At 41.6% G+C, this 15,162-nt stretch overlaps 1 protein-coding gene across 6 annotated transcripts in view; it reads right to left on the bottom strand.

Moving 5' to 3' along the window:
• Positions 1-15,162, bottom strand: part of CDH10 (cadherin 10) — a 396,021-nt gene that overhangs the window by 127,884 nt on the left and 252,975 nt on the right. The window contains exon 1 of one of the 6 annotated variants that reach the window (XM_083519283.1): positions 8,801-8,819. The exons of 1 other annotated variant lie outside the window; for it this stretch is intronic. The gene's annotated coding sequence lies outside the window, so the exon portion shown is untranslated. Of the gene's footprint in view, positions 1-7,841; positions 8,217-8,632; positions 8,713-8,800; positions 8,820-15,162 lie in introns of those variants that run through there. 4 more of the 6 variants (XM_083519282.1, XM_083519285.1, XM_083519281.1 and 1 more) reach the window with 4 other exon arrangements.

Below are 15,162 nucleotides of genomic sequence, written 5' to 3'. Positions count from 1 at the left end.
AATGCATATATAGCGATATAAAAATGCATAGAATCCAAAATGGTGCAATGACTTCTTTGTTCTTCAAAACAAAACAAAAAAAAGTCCTTTATCTTTTGAGCACTAGCAAAACCTGGAAGATTTTTTGGCTGTTTCATTTCCTGATAGGATTTCTTTTTCTTTTTCCACGGGCTGCTTTGCAGCAACCATTTTCTTTTCATATTTTGATTTATGTGCACTGCCCACAAAAAAGGAGAGAAAGTATAAAGTTTAGGTTGGCAACAAAGGAAGTTCAGAAAGACAGTAGCATGTTGCTGGGTAGGTGGGGGAAAGCATATATGTAGAGGCAATTCCCCCACCTCACTCCATGTTTTATATTCCCTTGACTCAAGCTACTGGTGCTGAGAAAATATTACACACTGCCAACTAGCAGCCTTTAGTTCAGAAGCTGCTTCTCCAATCTTATCCACTCTGCTAGAGCAAGCGAAGCAATATCTCAAAAGATACTTCCCGCACTCATGCCACCTGCAGCACACAATTCTTCCTTATCAACTGAGTGCACAAGAATCTATTCCACATACAGTCCTGGGAGGCATTTAAAAAAAAAGAAAAAAGGAGGGGGCGAAAAAGAGCTGCTTCTAGCAAGATACCAGAAATGGATGCAGATTGTAAATTAAAGAAAAAGAATATGTGAGTACTTCGAATGCAACTTAACAGCTGACTCAGACCCGATTCTTGGTATGGGAGATTGACACGGTTCCATCTCATGCCTGTTTAGCAACAAGATAATGTAGAAAGCACAGACTACGGACATAGTTATGCGGACAGGCCTGCAGAAACATCAGAGGTAGAATGGGCAGATGAGGTTGGAGTAGTTCATCTCTCATTATCCCCTTCCCTCCTGCGTGGTTTATGCAACACTGTATCTCTGTGGGGGGGGGGGGCAATGGGATTGCCAACCATGCCACTCTCATAAGAGTTAAGCCTTAGCCTGGCCAATTTATACAGTCAGAATAATCATCTGATACAGTCCCGTGTGAATAATACCTATTTGCAATGCGGGGGGGGGGGGAATCTGCATTTCAAATGCTCCCGTGCATTAAAAAACAAAACAAACAGAAAGTTATTCAGGACTAGGACAGACCCCAGCCCCTGCTCTGCCAGTATAAGGGATTGTGGGCCTTTTAAAAAAGGAAACAGAAAAACAGAAAGAAAACAGGGATACAATTGAAGTGTGTTCCGTTCCTCAGTAGTCTGAAGGGATACTGTCTGAACAGGACCGTGTTAACTCCTACATGAGAGTTCTTACTATAATTATATGTGTTATATTAAAGAAGGAATAATCTATCTATCTAAACCATGCTTCCCAAAGTCTATTGCCATTTTGACAAAAAGTCTATGGGGGTTTGAGTGGCGTAAGGGATGGGAACACCTGCATTACAAAATCAGAATGGTTCAGCTGTCATTGGGTTCTGTTTGGTCATTCTTTGTTGCAGATAAATAAGCTTACTTACAAAGTTCTAGGTTCCAGGTACCTCAGCTGACAATCATAACAATAAAAGAGTCTGAACCTGGTTAAAACCAGTATTTCAGGTCGAATAAGGAGCATAGAAGCACAAATTGTAGACCGTCTAAAAACAAGTGAATTGGCATAGCTTCCTCCAAAAACTCCACCTCCATTTCCCTGCATTTTCCTAATCCTACAGTTTCTAGGAAGATCTAGGTCCAGAACTTTGGCAACTAAACATATCTGAAACTGATTAGAAGTATGTGAGGCAGTGTAAATGTATTGAATGGTTCAATAGGCCTTGATTTAAAAGATTTCTCAACATAAATGGCTGTACTCCAAGCACACTTACTTGCAGGTAATACTGTTTGCAATGAATCGATTCCCCTTAATTGTGTTTAGGGCAGGCACACAATGAAAAACAGGATGGACTTCCATGGATTAGCAAATGTGCTAAAGGATAAGAAGCAAGAAATCAGCCTAATTCAGGGCCAAATTTAACAGCAAACAAAATACACCTATGGCCTTGATTTTTTTAGATGCTCAATAGTCTCTGAGGGAAAATGAATGGGTTCTCACCCTAAACAATCCCCTTTATTAAATGAAAGGTTGAGAGTATAGTGCAAAAAAGCTATTGGTGGTTGGTTTTTCAAACCAGTTTCACAGCAGCATCAAAATAATCCAAGTTACTTTAGTCAGCTCTGATACCTTGGACCAGTCAAGCCAGAATTGAGACTTCTTTAAAAAGCAGATCTGATTGCTATAGGCATGTTGTAGTCAAAGGTTAGCATTTTAAGTCTCTTTGGACTTAATGGAAAATGTAAGCCTAAATTGAACTATCTACCAATGATATCAGTGGAACTTAAACATGCTTCATTTGGGTTTAACTGTGTGCCCTGTATCTTTCATTATTTTGAGGCAATAATTAGATACCACATGAGTGAGTTAGTCTGGAATGAGGGCCTCAGTTTGTAGAACAACAAGCATCTCCATATTCAAAAAAAAAATAAATGAAAAAAAGATTTCATACTTGGGAAGAAATAGTCTGCTGCACTGAGAAAGTACTGGGATATAAAGTTTAGGGGTTATACTAGATAAGATAGTTGAAAAACACATCTGCTTCCAAAACATGTCAGTCATACACCTGGTCTTCTAACTTATTTGATAACACCACACCAGTTCCGATTTCCCCATCCACATCTGCTATAAACAGTCAGTGATGGATTTAGGGAGCCGAGAAACATATAAGATCATGTAAAACCAACACAATTTATGGGTTGAGAGGTCTCAGTCTTAAGACTTCTTCTGCCCCTCATTTCATTGGCCTGTTTAGTGAATTCATTCATTGAAGGATGGGCTATATTTTGGAGATGCTTAGACTTGTGGTGGGAAACAAGTTCAGCATCAAGTAACCCTGCAATTTCTTTACTATCGTATGTTCAAGTTATAAGGAATGCCTTTGAAATGGGAGGCAGAATTTGTGCAGGCCACAAAGAAGACCCTTGGAGTCCACAAACTGTGTACTTCTCACCAGTGGCAAAGTATATCTTATACACTTGGGAGCATGTGTGTGTATCTTGTATCTCTTCCTGAAAGTATTCAAGCACATTTCTAATTCTGAGATGAAAGCCCAGGTACAAATGGATATGACAGAGTGATAGGAAGAGTTTTCAAATGTGTTTTTGGGGAAGCCCATGTACATTGACATGCTGCATGTGGATGTATTTATTTTTGTTTTATCATGGGTGATATCCAACGAAATCGTCAATAACTTAAGTCTGTTGATTTCAGTTGGTCTTCAGTTGGACTAACACTATATATCACTCGTATTTTTAGACCAACTTTTTCAACTGAAATTCCCAGGGTGCCACAGAATCAGAATACAGAATAGACGACCAACAAAAAGCACCATAAAATAATAATAATATAATAATAATTTATAACAATATACAGTTTATAATAATTTATTATTTATACCCCGCCCATCTGACTGGGTTTCCCCAGTCACGCTGGGTGGCTTCCAACAAAATATTAAAATACAAAAATAAAATAAAGTAAAATATTAAAATGCAGTAATGCGTCAAACATTAAAAGCTTCCCTAAACAGCCAACAGCAGCAGATTGCATAGTCACACGACAGCAGATGATGAGCCCTCAATGGCCAAGCAAAATAAACAGGTCTTCAACTGGTGAAATGTTATCAGAGGAGGGCGTCTATATGACTCCAATGAAGGGAATTCCACATTCAGGGAATCATGACCAAGGAGGCCCTACAAGATGGAACTCTTAGCATCATTAGCTTCAGTACTGTCTAAAGTTAACCTCTGACATCAAACCTAAGTGACTGCTCAGAGAATGCAGGGCAAATGGGGTGACAGCAGAGAATGAGACTATTAATCTCAGGGTTTGGGGTTCGAGTGCCACATTGGGTAAACGATTCCTTCATCACAGGGGGTGAGGCTGGATGGTACTTGTGGTCTCTTCCAACCCTACAAGTCTATGATTCTGTTTATCACCTGTTCTGCCTTTTCTGTTGTATCAGCTGCACCTCATTGTACAGAGTACAGTGGTGCCTCGCAAGACAAAACTAATTCGTTCCGCGAGTTTTGTCGCCTTGCGATTTTTTTCGTCTTGCGAAGCACGGTGTCGGGAAAGTTTTGGAAAAGCTTCAAAAATCACCAAAGTCTTTAAAAACCTCAAAAAGGGCTACCACACCGCGTTCTATGAGTTGCTCCTCGAAGTCAAGTCGCAACTGTGTTAATGGTGTTAAGAAAAAGGAAACAAACTTGCAAGACGTTTCCGTCTTGCAAAGCAAGCCCATAGGGAAAATCGGCTTGCGAAGCAGCTCAAAAAACAAAAAACCCTTTCGTCTAGCGAGTTTTTTGTCTTGCGAGGCATTCGTCTTGCGAGGTACCACTGTATACTGATGGATTGCTATGAACATTATGTGGAAGTGAGAAAGCAAGTGGAAGATGTGCAAAGGGGCAAATCGTGCATCTCTCCCATGAGAGATGTGCCTGTGAAGCAAAGATAGCTTGCAGCAGATGTGTGACTCCCCTTTGAGATGTTGTCCCCAAAGCATGGAAACTGGAAGGACTCACTTATGCTTCCTGCTTCAATGCTACCATGCGCCTTGTGGGAATTCTTTGTTCTCCAGTGTGTAGAGATCCACAATGGATTAAATCCTACATGTCATTTCTTTTGGGGCACCTGTAAAGTTTTCAGATCAGCCATAAAGAGTCCTTCACCTGATGGTTTCTTGTTCAAAATCTGGTCTTTCTGCAGCATTAACTAAGATGTGAACCAGTCTCCCTGTCGCCTATTAAATAAGAAAAACTCTGGTGCATCTACAGTGGAAATTTTATAGCTGAGATGTATGTTGCATAAGTTGTTCTCACTTCTGGGTGTCTCTGTCTCTTCCCTCTGTTGCTTTCTCCAGGTCATCTGGGCCAACATTGGTGTTACATAGAAGCCAGAACTTGTGGAGGAGTCCAATGAGGAGAGTGGGCAGAATATTTCAACCACTGACAATGAATCAATTGGCAAATGGACAGTACTTAATACAATGATACAAGGCATGTCACTTTGTTAACACTTCCTCAAGCAGTCGTCCAACCCTTTACTGACCCTTGTGAGCTACTGCTGCAGCCTAGTGGCATTATATGGGATGATTTTTTTAAAAAAAAACAACAACACAAAAACAAAACATTTTTAATCAAAAATATCTAGACAATAAATCATCTGAGCAAGTATTGCAGAGGGAGAGAGAGAGAGACCCCCATCACCTATTTCCCTAAGATGTCACACTGAGATCAGGAAATGACTTTCTGAGTGCTGGAAATGCTTACCATTTTCAAATTAACCCTCTCTGTCTTCAGCACTGAGTCCTTTAATGAGAAAGATGAAACAATGTAGTCTTTGTTTAACAGCCACATTCATTGCAGAGCTCCCTGGATTGCTTTTAACTTTAACAACAAATTACTTTGGACGATATAATACAAGAGAAATGATGCTCATCTAGGGACCATGACACTAAGTGTAGTGTTTCAATTTTTTAAAATTGCACTTCTGTTTTTGGCACACAAACCCTTTTGAAGCTATGTATTCCTGTACTGGGAAGATTCCTACATATTTTTGAAGTAACAAATGACTGCGACTCCAAATAAAAATCAATACACTGTCAAGCATTGCTTAAGTATGCCCACACATAACATTCTGCATATCATGATAGCTACAAGGGAAAGGTTATGCCTTTAAGACTAGTCTGTTCCACCCAAAGTTGCCAACCTAAATTGGAGACAGACATGTCAATATAAAATGTGTGCAAAGAAAGCAGCAAGAGCTGTATTCTCCCCCATAGTTACCCCCCAAAAAATCAATCATATGGTATGACAAACATAAAATGAAAACAGTGTAAGTGACGTCATTTGTTGTGACATTGAGCCTCTAATAAAATTAAATCCATCTATTTAAATGCCATATTGATACTCAGAACCAACTAAAATCTTAAAAGAAAGGCATTGCATTATGGAACGGTCACCCACACTCACTGAAACACATTGCACAGTAAATCAGATTCCTTCACCAGGGCAGGCTTGAAATTGAGGAGTTTGCAGAGCTAGAACCAGGTAATTTGATTATGTTCCAAGACACAGCATCTCTCTCCTCACCCAACCACACTGACGGCATGAATCTAGAGGAGTCTCTTCTCCTCAGAGTAGAGAACTTCTCTCACTCATTCTTTCCTCTCAGCCAGCTTTTACATCCACCTTTCCTTTCTCTCTCATGCAATTTCCCTTTGGAACAGTTAAAAAACAAAAAAACCAATCACAGCAGAGGAAGGTATTTCGGATGAAAGCATATTAGCATGCAGGGTGATATGCAAGAGTGCTGAGCAGCAGCTCTCAGGAACAAAACATTTCTGGAAGTAGATCATTTGGAAATTTGGTACTGAACCCTAAGCCCAAATTTGGCCAGATATGCATATGAAGCCAGCTGCCACACACACAAAAATGAAGTAAATGCTTTCTCCTCCCTCCCTCCCACAGAATCAAAATAATGCCCCTCCAAGCATCTTGGAAGTAATGGATATGCAGTTTTGAGCAACACAGATGCTCCTCTCTCTCTCTCCCTCTCTCTCTCTCTCTCTCTCTCTCTCTCTCTCTCTCTCTCTATCCTTTACCAGAGTGAAAGACGAGGACAAGAGGAAATGGCTCCATTTGTGTGCAAGCAAACAAAGATGATAGGTCAGGTTCCACTGGCTGCTGTTTGTCACAGACCGCACGTGCGGTTGGTGGCATCCTTTATGCTAAAAGCCCTGTTAGGTTTAGGTGGCTACATCTGGCACCGTGTCGCACGTTCGCTTGCTGCTAATTTTTGCAGCGCAGCCGTAAGAGCAGCTGACAATGCCACCAACGGTGACTTGTCAGGAGCATGGATGGGGACTTGCAGCATGCTGCATTAATTTAACACCACATCAAATATGGATTTTATTGCAGCAACGACAGTAAAGACTTGCACAACTGCTGCCTGTATTCCCACATAATGTGCTATCTCTCTCTCTCTCTCTCTCTCTCTCTCTCTCACACACACACACACACACACACACACACTGCTTTACTCTTTCTCAAGTACACAAAGCGCGATGGGTACACACGCTTAGCATTCTCTGCGTATCCTACAAGCCATCAAGATAGGCGCATAAGTTTAGCCCATGTGCATCAATCCATCCCCACTGTCTACAAGGAGTAGCCTGAAGCAGGATTCACACTGTGTGTGTGTGTCACATTTCACAGTGAGATATTATTCAGAAGGAGGAGGAAAACTATGATAGTGTTATTGATGGAAAAAGAAAGCCATTATCCTCCATGCAAGGATGCTGCAAGACCTGGCTTGTGCGTTTGCAACTGAAGCTCTGACCATGATAGTTACCCTTGTGAGAGATTAAGCTTTTCAAGTGCACACAGAATTTATCTCCCTCCTGGTTACCCTCCTACCAATTCCTTCACAACAGCAAAATGCCGGTGGGCTGTGTGTTGTAAGGAATTATATGTTACTCTGACTCTAGCTTGGCAGTTAATGAACCGGCTTTGCAAACTGCATAGCTCTGTCATTCTTGAGCAGGTAGAAACGCAGCCCAGCTAGAATTGCACAGATATATATATACGGTATATGTGCAATTCTACCTGGGCTGCATATATATATATACACACACATAACTTCTCTCTTACGACCATCATGCAATCCTGGAGAAAGTTACATCTTTCAGATCTCTGCTGTTGTCACAATAAACCACACTGCTGTTAACAAACTCTCTCGCACACATAATGAAAGCTAGAAGCAAGAGCGTTCCTACCTTTCTGCCGCGAATGAAGTAGCGTCCAACAACCTATGCAAAGCCGTGGGATAATTGCAATAGCTTCCTTCCTCTTTGTTTTAGTGGTTTTCTCCTATTTCTCTCTTCCCCCCGCAAGACTGATCCTACTTGAATTTAATTCAGGCTTATTCTCCGAGCATCACTTAACTCTGGACAGCAGGGAAAGGAGGGGCGAGGGGGGGAGCATTAGCTCTCGCTCTCTCCCTCTCCTCTCTGACTGGCTTTCATTCAGAGCGCCTGATTAAAAAAAAAAGGAAAAAAGCCACCACACAGGAAGAGAGAGAGAGAGAGAGAGAGAGAGAGAGAGAGAGAGAGAGGTTCTGATGATAGAGGCGAAGCACTTGCCATGGGAAGGTTACACAGACTGGAAGGAAGAGAAGGCTTTTCCAGGCTCACAGTGATTTGCAAGTGAATGTGGTGGGAGGGGAAGAAAGAAAGGAGGGCTTTCTATGGAAGACTCCCTCCTCCTGCTCCTGACAGAATGGCACTCTTCTGCTTCAAGTCCAAGGTAATCAGTTCATCTATTCCGCTTGCTGTAATAATACACAATCACAGCACCGCCACTCCTGGGCTTTTCTTGCTGGTTTGTTTTTAAAAAACCCTCACCCCACACTTCCTCGTTAGATATCTAATTTTCCTCCCTCCTCACCGAGAGAGAGAGACTGCGGCACTTGTCATGTCAAATCCAACAGACACCCCCCCCCCACCTCTCAAATTAAATTACAGCCCTCTCAGAGATGATATCGAAGAAATTGGTGTTTCCAATTCACACACACTCTTCAACTGCCTGGTCCGGGAGAGACGGGGTTTATCTGCTGCTCATCCTCAGCTATGTTACGATGAGTTTGCTCCCCCCCCCCTCCTTATTGCAAGAAAGGAGTTGTACTGGACGCCTTTCTGGCAACCTCTGCCCCTCCTCAAAAAAAACCCCTACACACCAAACAAACTTGAGTTATTCCGACCTCTTTGGCGTCCAGCGTTTTTTTGTTCCAGCTGATCTCTGGTATCACATTGTGCTGGTAACGTTTACTGGGATCGCCGCCCTGTAGCTTTCCATTCTGCGGATGTAATCCTTTGCGCAGATTAAATCTGTAACAGTTGATGCTCCCTAATGCAACAAATTGGACTCAGCACAATCCCTTCTTGGATCCCACTGAACCCAAACCTTCAGCAGTGGGAGAGAGAGAGAGAGAATTGCAGAGACTCCACGGCACTTTGGGGGCAGATGCTGCAAACACTCCCCTAAGCCTAAGCCAAAGGATGTCAGTGTTGCTCCATCCACTCTGTGCCATGAGGAATTTTATTTATTTTTTTATTATTTAAAAAACCCCTCTTTAAAATATGAGAATTGGTTCAAGTGTCCACTTATGATGGAGGGAATTTTCCAAACAATAAGGTAGGCTGTGAAGGACTGCTGTATTTTGCTCCACACCACCACGTAATTTAAATCGGCTACAGACATATTTAATAATTTAATTTGTTGGTGTATGTGTTATATTTCAGATCCTGTCGGTGAGAGCTCACAGTAATATCTATATGGCCCACAAAAAAAGGAAACAACGCCTATTAAATAATAAGCCTCAACAAAGAGAGTAGACTTGCCAGAATAATAAACAAACATATCCCTAGAGGCCCTCTGAATGAATGAATGAACAAGGATCAATTCTGCCCTTTATCCTGTAAGTCAAAAGAGAACAGATCCGAGATTACTTGTCACATGGGGCACAAGTAACCTATAGAATAGTGATTAGCAGCTGGAAGTCCCTAGATCAGTACCCATCAGGAACTGGGAGTCATAGCAAAGGCAATAATAGGATCTCCAAGAATCACAACTGTTGCAATAGGACTATCTCAAAAAGCTACATTTGGAGGTCAGTTTGCTATCTTGGTTTTGAACATCTCCATCCAATTCCAAAATGGCCTTCTAATTGCTGACCAGAGGACAGCTGGCCTGTGCCACAATATGCATTTCTTGTCCTCCCAGGCTGAAGTGCCTGAAAAGTAAGAACACATTCTGTCGTTGCAATTTTATAGAATTTTATATAAGATGAGGCGGCACTGGTTTGCGCTGTTCTGAGGTGAGGTAGAGACATCGCCCTTGTCAAAGTTATACCTGTTTGAAGGACTGCGGAAACACCGCAAGCAAAATGCTGTATTTGTCAGAAGATGCTAGCCATAGTTGATGCCTGACAAATAGATGGCAAGGAAGAAGCAACAAAATAGTCAGGTAAGGCTGAAATCCACACACTTACCCGGGAGTAAATGCCATGGAATTTACTGAAACTTCTGTCTAAAAGTAAACACTGTAAAGGATCTGAGTCTGGGAAACCCACTGTGTGTATAGCAAAGAGTTTGGGGCTGAAATCCCCCCAACTTACTCAGAAGTAACTATAATTTAACATAGTGATACTTACCTCTGAGTTGTATATTGTACTTTAGGATTTGGAGTAGGCAGACTTGAGTTCAAATTCAACCACACAACACAACGGGATGGTCTTAGACAAGCTACTATCTCACAGCCCAACCAGCACCCCGGAGACAGGGTGACATTTGTGCGACTATAACATTGAAAAAGTCTCTGCCCTAAGCTTTACTGAGGAAAGGCAGGGAAATTTGCTTGTAACTGATAAGCAAAGCTTGCCTGTAAAGCTATTCACCATGAGAAGCAAGCTACAAACACATAAATGCTACAACTGAAGTGTCATGAATTGGTATACTTCAAATAGTTCAACTGAAGGAGGAAAAATATCTGAGGGAACTGGGGGGCGGGGGGGGGGATACATCACATCAAAACACAGTTCCTACTTATTACGTCGTGCTGGCTCCACACCCTACAACATACACCTCAAAATCTTGGTCTTTCCTTAAAAAAGCAAGGCAAAAATTGCAACCACTTTTCCTCAAGGACACACAGCCACTTGCCATACTCTCTCTGTTTTCTTTAACTCCAAGTTGCATCAGTCACACAGACATACCTGAGCAGTCCACCTCCTCAAATCGTTTCCCTCCATTTACCCGAAGCTCGGAATGAAACAGTCCTTGGTTTTTTGTAAATTCTCCACAGACAGAGTCAGCCATGTGAAGTCCTGCAGAAACTACAGGCGTTTCCAGCAAAGCCTATTCTGCTTCTGTTTCATAAAGGCACCAGACCCGCACACTTTCTCTCCGTTGCATGAGGTCAAAGCAGCCTCTTCAAGCAACAGCTACCGCAGCTCAGGACTGGGAGTTAGCGAGCGCTGAATTTAGGAAATATGGCACACCTGCAACAGAAAGAGGATCAAGGATGAGAGCTGCTAGGGCAATTCTGGTCCCCTGGGAGATACTGCCTGACCCTTTAGTTGCCAGGCAAAGAAACTGGATGAGCTACAGTCATGACAATGAACATTTCTGCCATAATTTGTGATATATCTGTTTGTGACGTATATGTAACAGTGAATGCCCTGGATATGGTGAATGCTAAGACTCATATATGAATGTTGATGCCCCAGGATATCTTGAAAAATTGTCACAGCCCTAATTCCCCCCTCCCTTTCAGACATGCCGGTGAATGTCAGTGGGTAGCATGGAGCAAATGCTAAATGTTAGCTATCAACATTTACTAGTATGTCTGATAAGGGGGGCAAATTAGGGCTTCGCTGCATTTATTTTATTTTTTTTAAAAAATATACTCCTCCTTTCCTCCAGTGAACTCAAGGTGCCATGCGTGAATCATCTCTCACCTCAAAGCTTTTCGTGGGCATTTTGACATGCTGTGAAAACGACCCCTTTTGGTGTGTGGTTTTTTTGGTGTGGGTTTTTTTTTTTTTTTTGGAGGGGTGATTTTACAAAAATGTGGCAGATGTCTTTAGTCCCAAGGTAACTGTCTCAAAAAAAGCCCCACCCCCCATTTTAACAGTGTCCTTCCTTGCAATTCTTTTCCTTTTACTAATTCCACACACCACCTCCTTGTTTCTTCTCATTGTGATCCCAGCCAGTGTGTTCCTTGTGATGTCATAAAACCACAAAGCAACTCATACTGGATTATGTGTCAACATTACTGAGGGCAAAAAAGCCAGTCCTATTCCCTAATCATCATCATCATCATATTAATAATAATAATAATAATAATAATAATAATAATACCCCACCCATCTGGCTGGATTTCCCCAGCCACTCTGGGTGGCTCCCACTGAATATTAAAAACACAATAAAACATCAGACATGTCTCTGCTGTTAATACCTGCATTTCCACAAGGTGGGATCATAACAAAGTAGCCTGAAGGTGACAAGTTATAGATAATAATAATAATAATAATAATAATAATAATAATAATAATAATTTAGAAAAGTTGGAGGGTATGAAATCCCCCCTTCTGGAACTCTGTCAGGGGAAGAGAAAAGTTAAAGAGAAATGGCAGCGGAGAGTGAAATAATTTAGTATCCCATCACCTTATTTTCTGCTGAAAATCACCTACTTTCCCCCTCTGTTTGGCCCCATCAGTTTCATTTGTTGGTAGGTCAGTGTGCTGTGGGTGGGTGTTAGGTTATTTATTTTAAGACTATGTCCCATTTCATAACAGGACTACTGTAAATGACTTTCATTGGATAAAAACGCCATCGCTTGATTGAGCATTTTGAATATCAGGGACACAGTGTTGTTCTCCCAAGTTTTTTCAGCCTTTCCTTAACTCCAGCAATGACAGTGGCATTTGAAAATAGCAAAGCTCAACCTGTTTACTCGATCCTTTCCTAACGTAAATAAATTACCCCCATTCCAAGTGTCAGCGTAGCATTTTTCAGAGGGAAGATTTAATCAAAAGTGTATTTTAGTTGGCACGGCTGTAAATTTTAGAGCATTGCTTCAGTAGTGTTGCGAATGCATCTCTTCCTGAAGAGATGACAGGTAGTAACACTGCCATCCCATTATGCTGAAATAAGCATATATGTGCATATGCAATTGCACGGAAATGAACAAACGAGCAAGCCCTCCTCCTTTGATAAGGTTAATCTGTGTTTTCCCAGATACATTGTCTAAACTTTGCACTTGCCAAAATGTGATGGCTTAAACGATAGAAAACGACAGCTAACTAGCTCCAGTCCCATCGCTCACATGAGGAAGAAGCAGAACTTGTTCAGTGAAGCGTTTGTCATCAAAACAACATCACAAACATTTTTCATTTTAAAAAAATGTAGCGTGTAAAATTAGGACGGGTGCAGCTACTATACTATATAATTAAGAAAAGGGATGGGGAAGAGAGACCAGTTACTTATATGAAAGTAGTTCTTTGACTGGCCATCTGTACAGTCACACATATGGACTGGCACCTGTGCAGAGCAGCATCTTAGAAACTTTGCCCCTATAGATATTTTTGGACTACAACTCCCATCACTCCCGACATTTGGCCGTGTTGGCAGGGTCTGTTGAAAGCAGGAGTCCAACAAAATCTGGAGGCCCATGCATTTATTTCATTTGTATTGTGCCTTCCATCCAACGATTCCAGAGAGGTTCACAACATAAAAATGAAAACACAATCATATGTGGTGGACTTCTAAAAGGGTAAAAGAGTACAGTGGTACCTCAGATTACATACGCCTCAGGTTACATACGCTTCAGGTTACAGACTCCGCTAACCCAGAAATAGTGCTTCAGGTTAAGAACTTTACTTCAGGATGAAAACAGAAATTGTGCTCTAGTGGCACGGCGGCAGCAGGAGGCCCCATTAGCTAAAGTGGTGCTTCAGGTTAAGTACGGACGTCCGGAACAAATTAAGTACTTAACCTGAGGTACCACTGTATTGGGAAATGATCCATAATTAATTGAAAAAAACGTTGGGAAGTACCCCCCCCCCAAAAAAAAAAACCAACCAAAAAAACAAAACAAAACCCAGAGTCCTTTCTGTTGGGGACAATTCAGACTGAAATTCCCAGGTGTCAAAAAAGGTTACAGTGGTGCCCCGCAAGACGAATGCCTCGCAAGACGAAAAACTCGCTAGACCAAAGGGTTTTGCGGTTTATGAGCTGCTTCACAAGACGAATTTCCCTATGGGCTTGCTTCACAAGATGAAAACGTCTTGTGCTTTTTGCAAGTTTGTTTCCTTTTTCTTAACACCGTTAATACAGTTGTGACTTGACTTCGAGGAGCAACTCATAGAACGCGGTGTGGTATCCTTTTTTGAGGTTTTTGGTGATTTTTGAAGCTTTTCCAAAACTTTTCCGATACCGTGCTTAGCAAGACGAAAAATTCGCTAGACGAATAAACTCACGGAACGAATTAATTTCGTCTTGTGAGGCACCACTGTATTTATGTAATCCATTACTGTGGCCCATGTTTTGTTAGCTCCCAAATGGAAAACCAGCAAGGTCCCAACCAAATGGAAACTTGAGAATGGCAACTTCAGTTGATAGAATATGCGCAGCTTGCAGACTTAACATATAGAATACAAAAACGAGAAGAACATGCATTTAGAGAAGATCGGAAAATGTTTATTGAATATATGGGAAATAATTGTGTACAGCTGAAAACACTGGCAGCATTAAGATAAATTCAACAGTGTTATTAAGTTTTGATGGATGCAGTAATGGAATACTGAATGGTATAGGGTTGTTTTTTTTTTGTAAAATAGGCAGGGATTTATGTTATGTAAAATGAACCATGGAAAGAGAAGAAGGGAAGTCATTGATATCTTAAGGTTGGTTAAATGAATATTCTGAAGTGTAAAACAGAAAATTCAATAAAAATTATAAACAAAAAAATGAAAACACAAAATACATAATAAAACAAAAGTGAAAACGAAAGAAACCAATAACCCCTCTCCCATAGACACATTTAAAAGGTGATAGAATGTTAACCAGTCCAAGGCCTAGTTGAAGAGAAACATTTTCACCTGGTGCTGAAAGATATGTCATGAAGGTGCCAGACGAGCCTCCCTGGGGGAGAGCATTCTGCAACCAGGGATCCACCACAGAAAAGGCCCATTCCTGCATTGCTACTCTCCAGACCTCTCGTGGATAGATTTCCCCTTTCCTCCCATAGATACCCCATCTGTGTCCTTGAGCTTGAAATATTTTGCAGCCCCTGTTCTAGAGCAGGAACCCCCTCCCCCATGTCACTGCATATCTCGATGTCATGACCAAAACATTCTCCCCAGTTGCTTGGAGAATGCCACAAACTCAAGACAAAGGCCCATGGGGTGGGAGTGGGGAGAATGGGTTGCACAGAAGTCTGCTAAGAAAAGTCTGCTGGAGGTCTGCTAAGAAGTCTGCTGGAGGAGACTCTTGAGAGTCCCATGGACTGCAAGAAGATCAAATGTATCCATTCTTA

The sequence above is a fragment of the Podarcis liolepis genome (genome assembly GCF_965112155.1).
Source record: "Podarcis liolepis genome assembly, chromosome: 8".
In the NCBI taxonomy this organism is placed as follows: Eukaryota; Metazoa; Chordata; class Lepidosauria; order Squamata; family Lacertidae; genus Podarcis; species Podarcis liolepis.
This window is presented reverse-complemented; position numbering and strand designations above follow the sequence as displayed.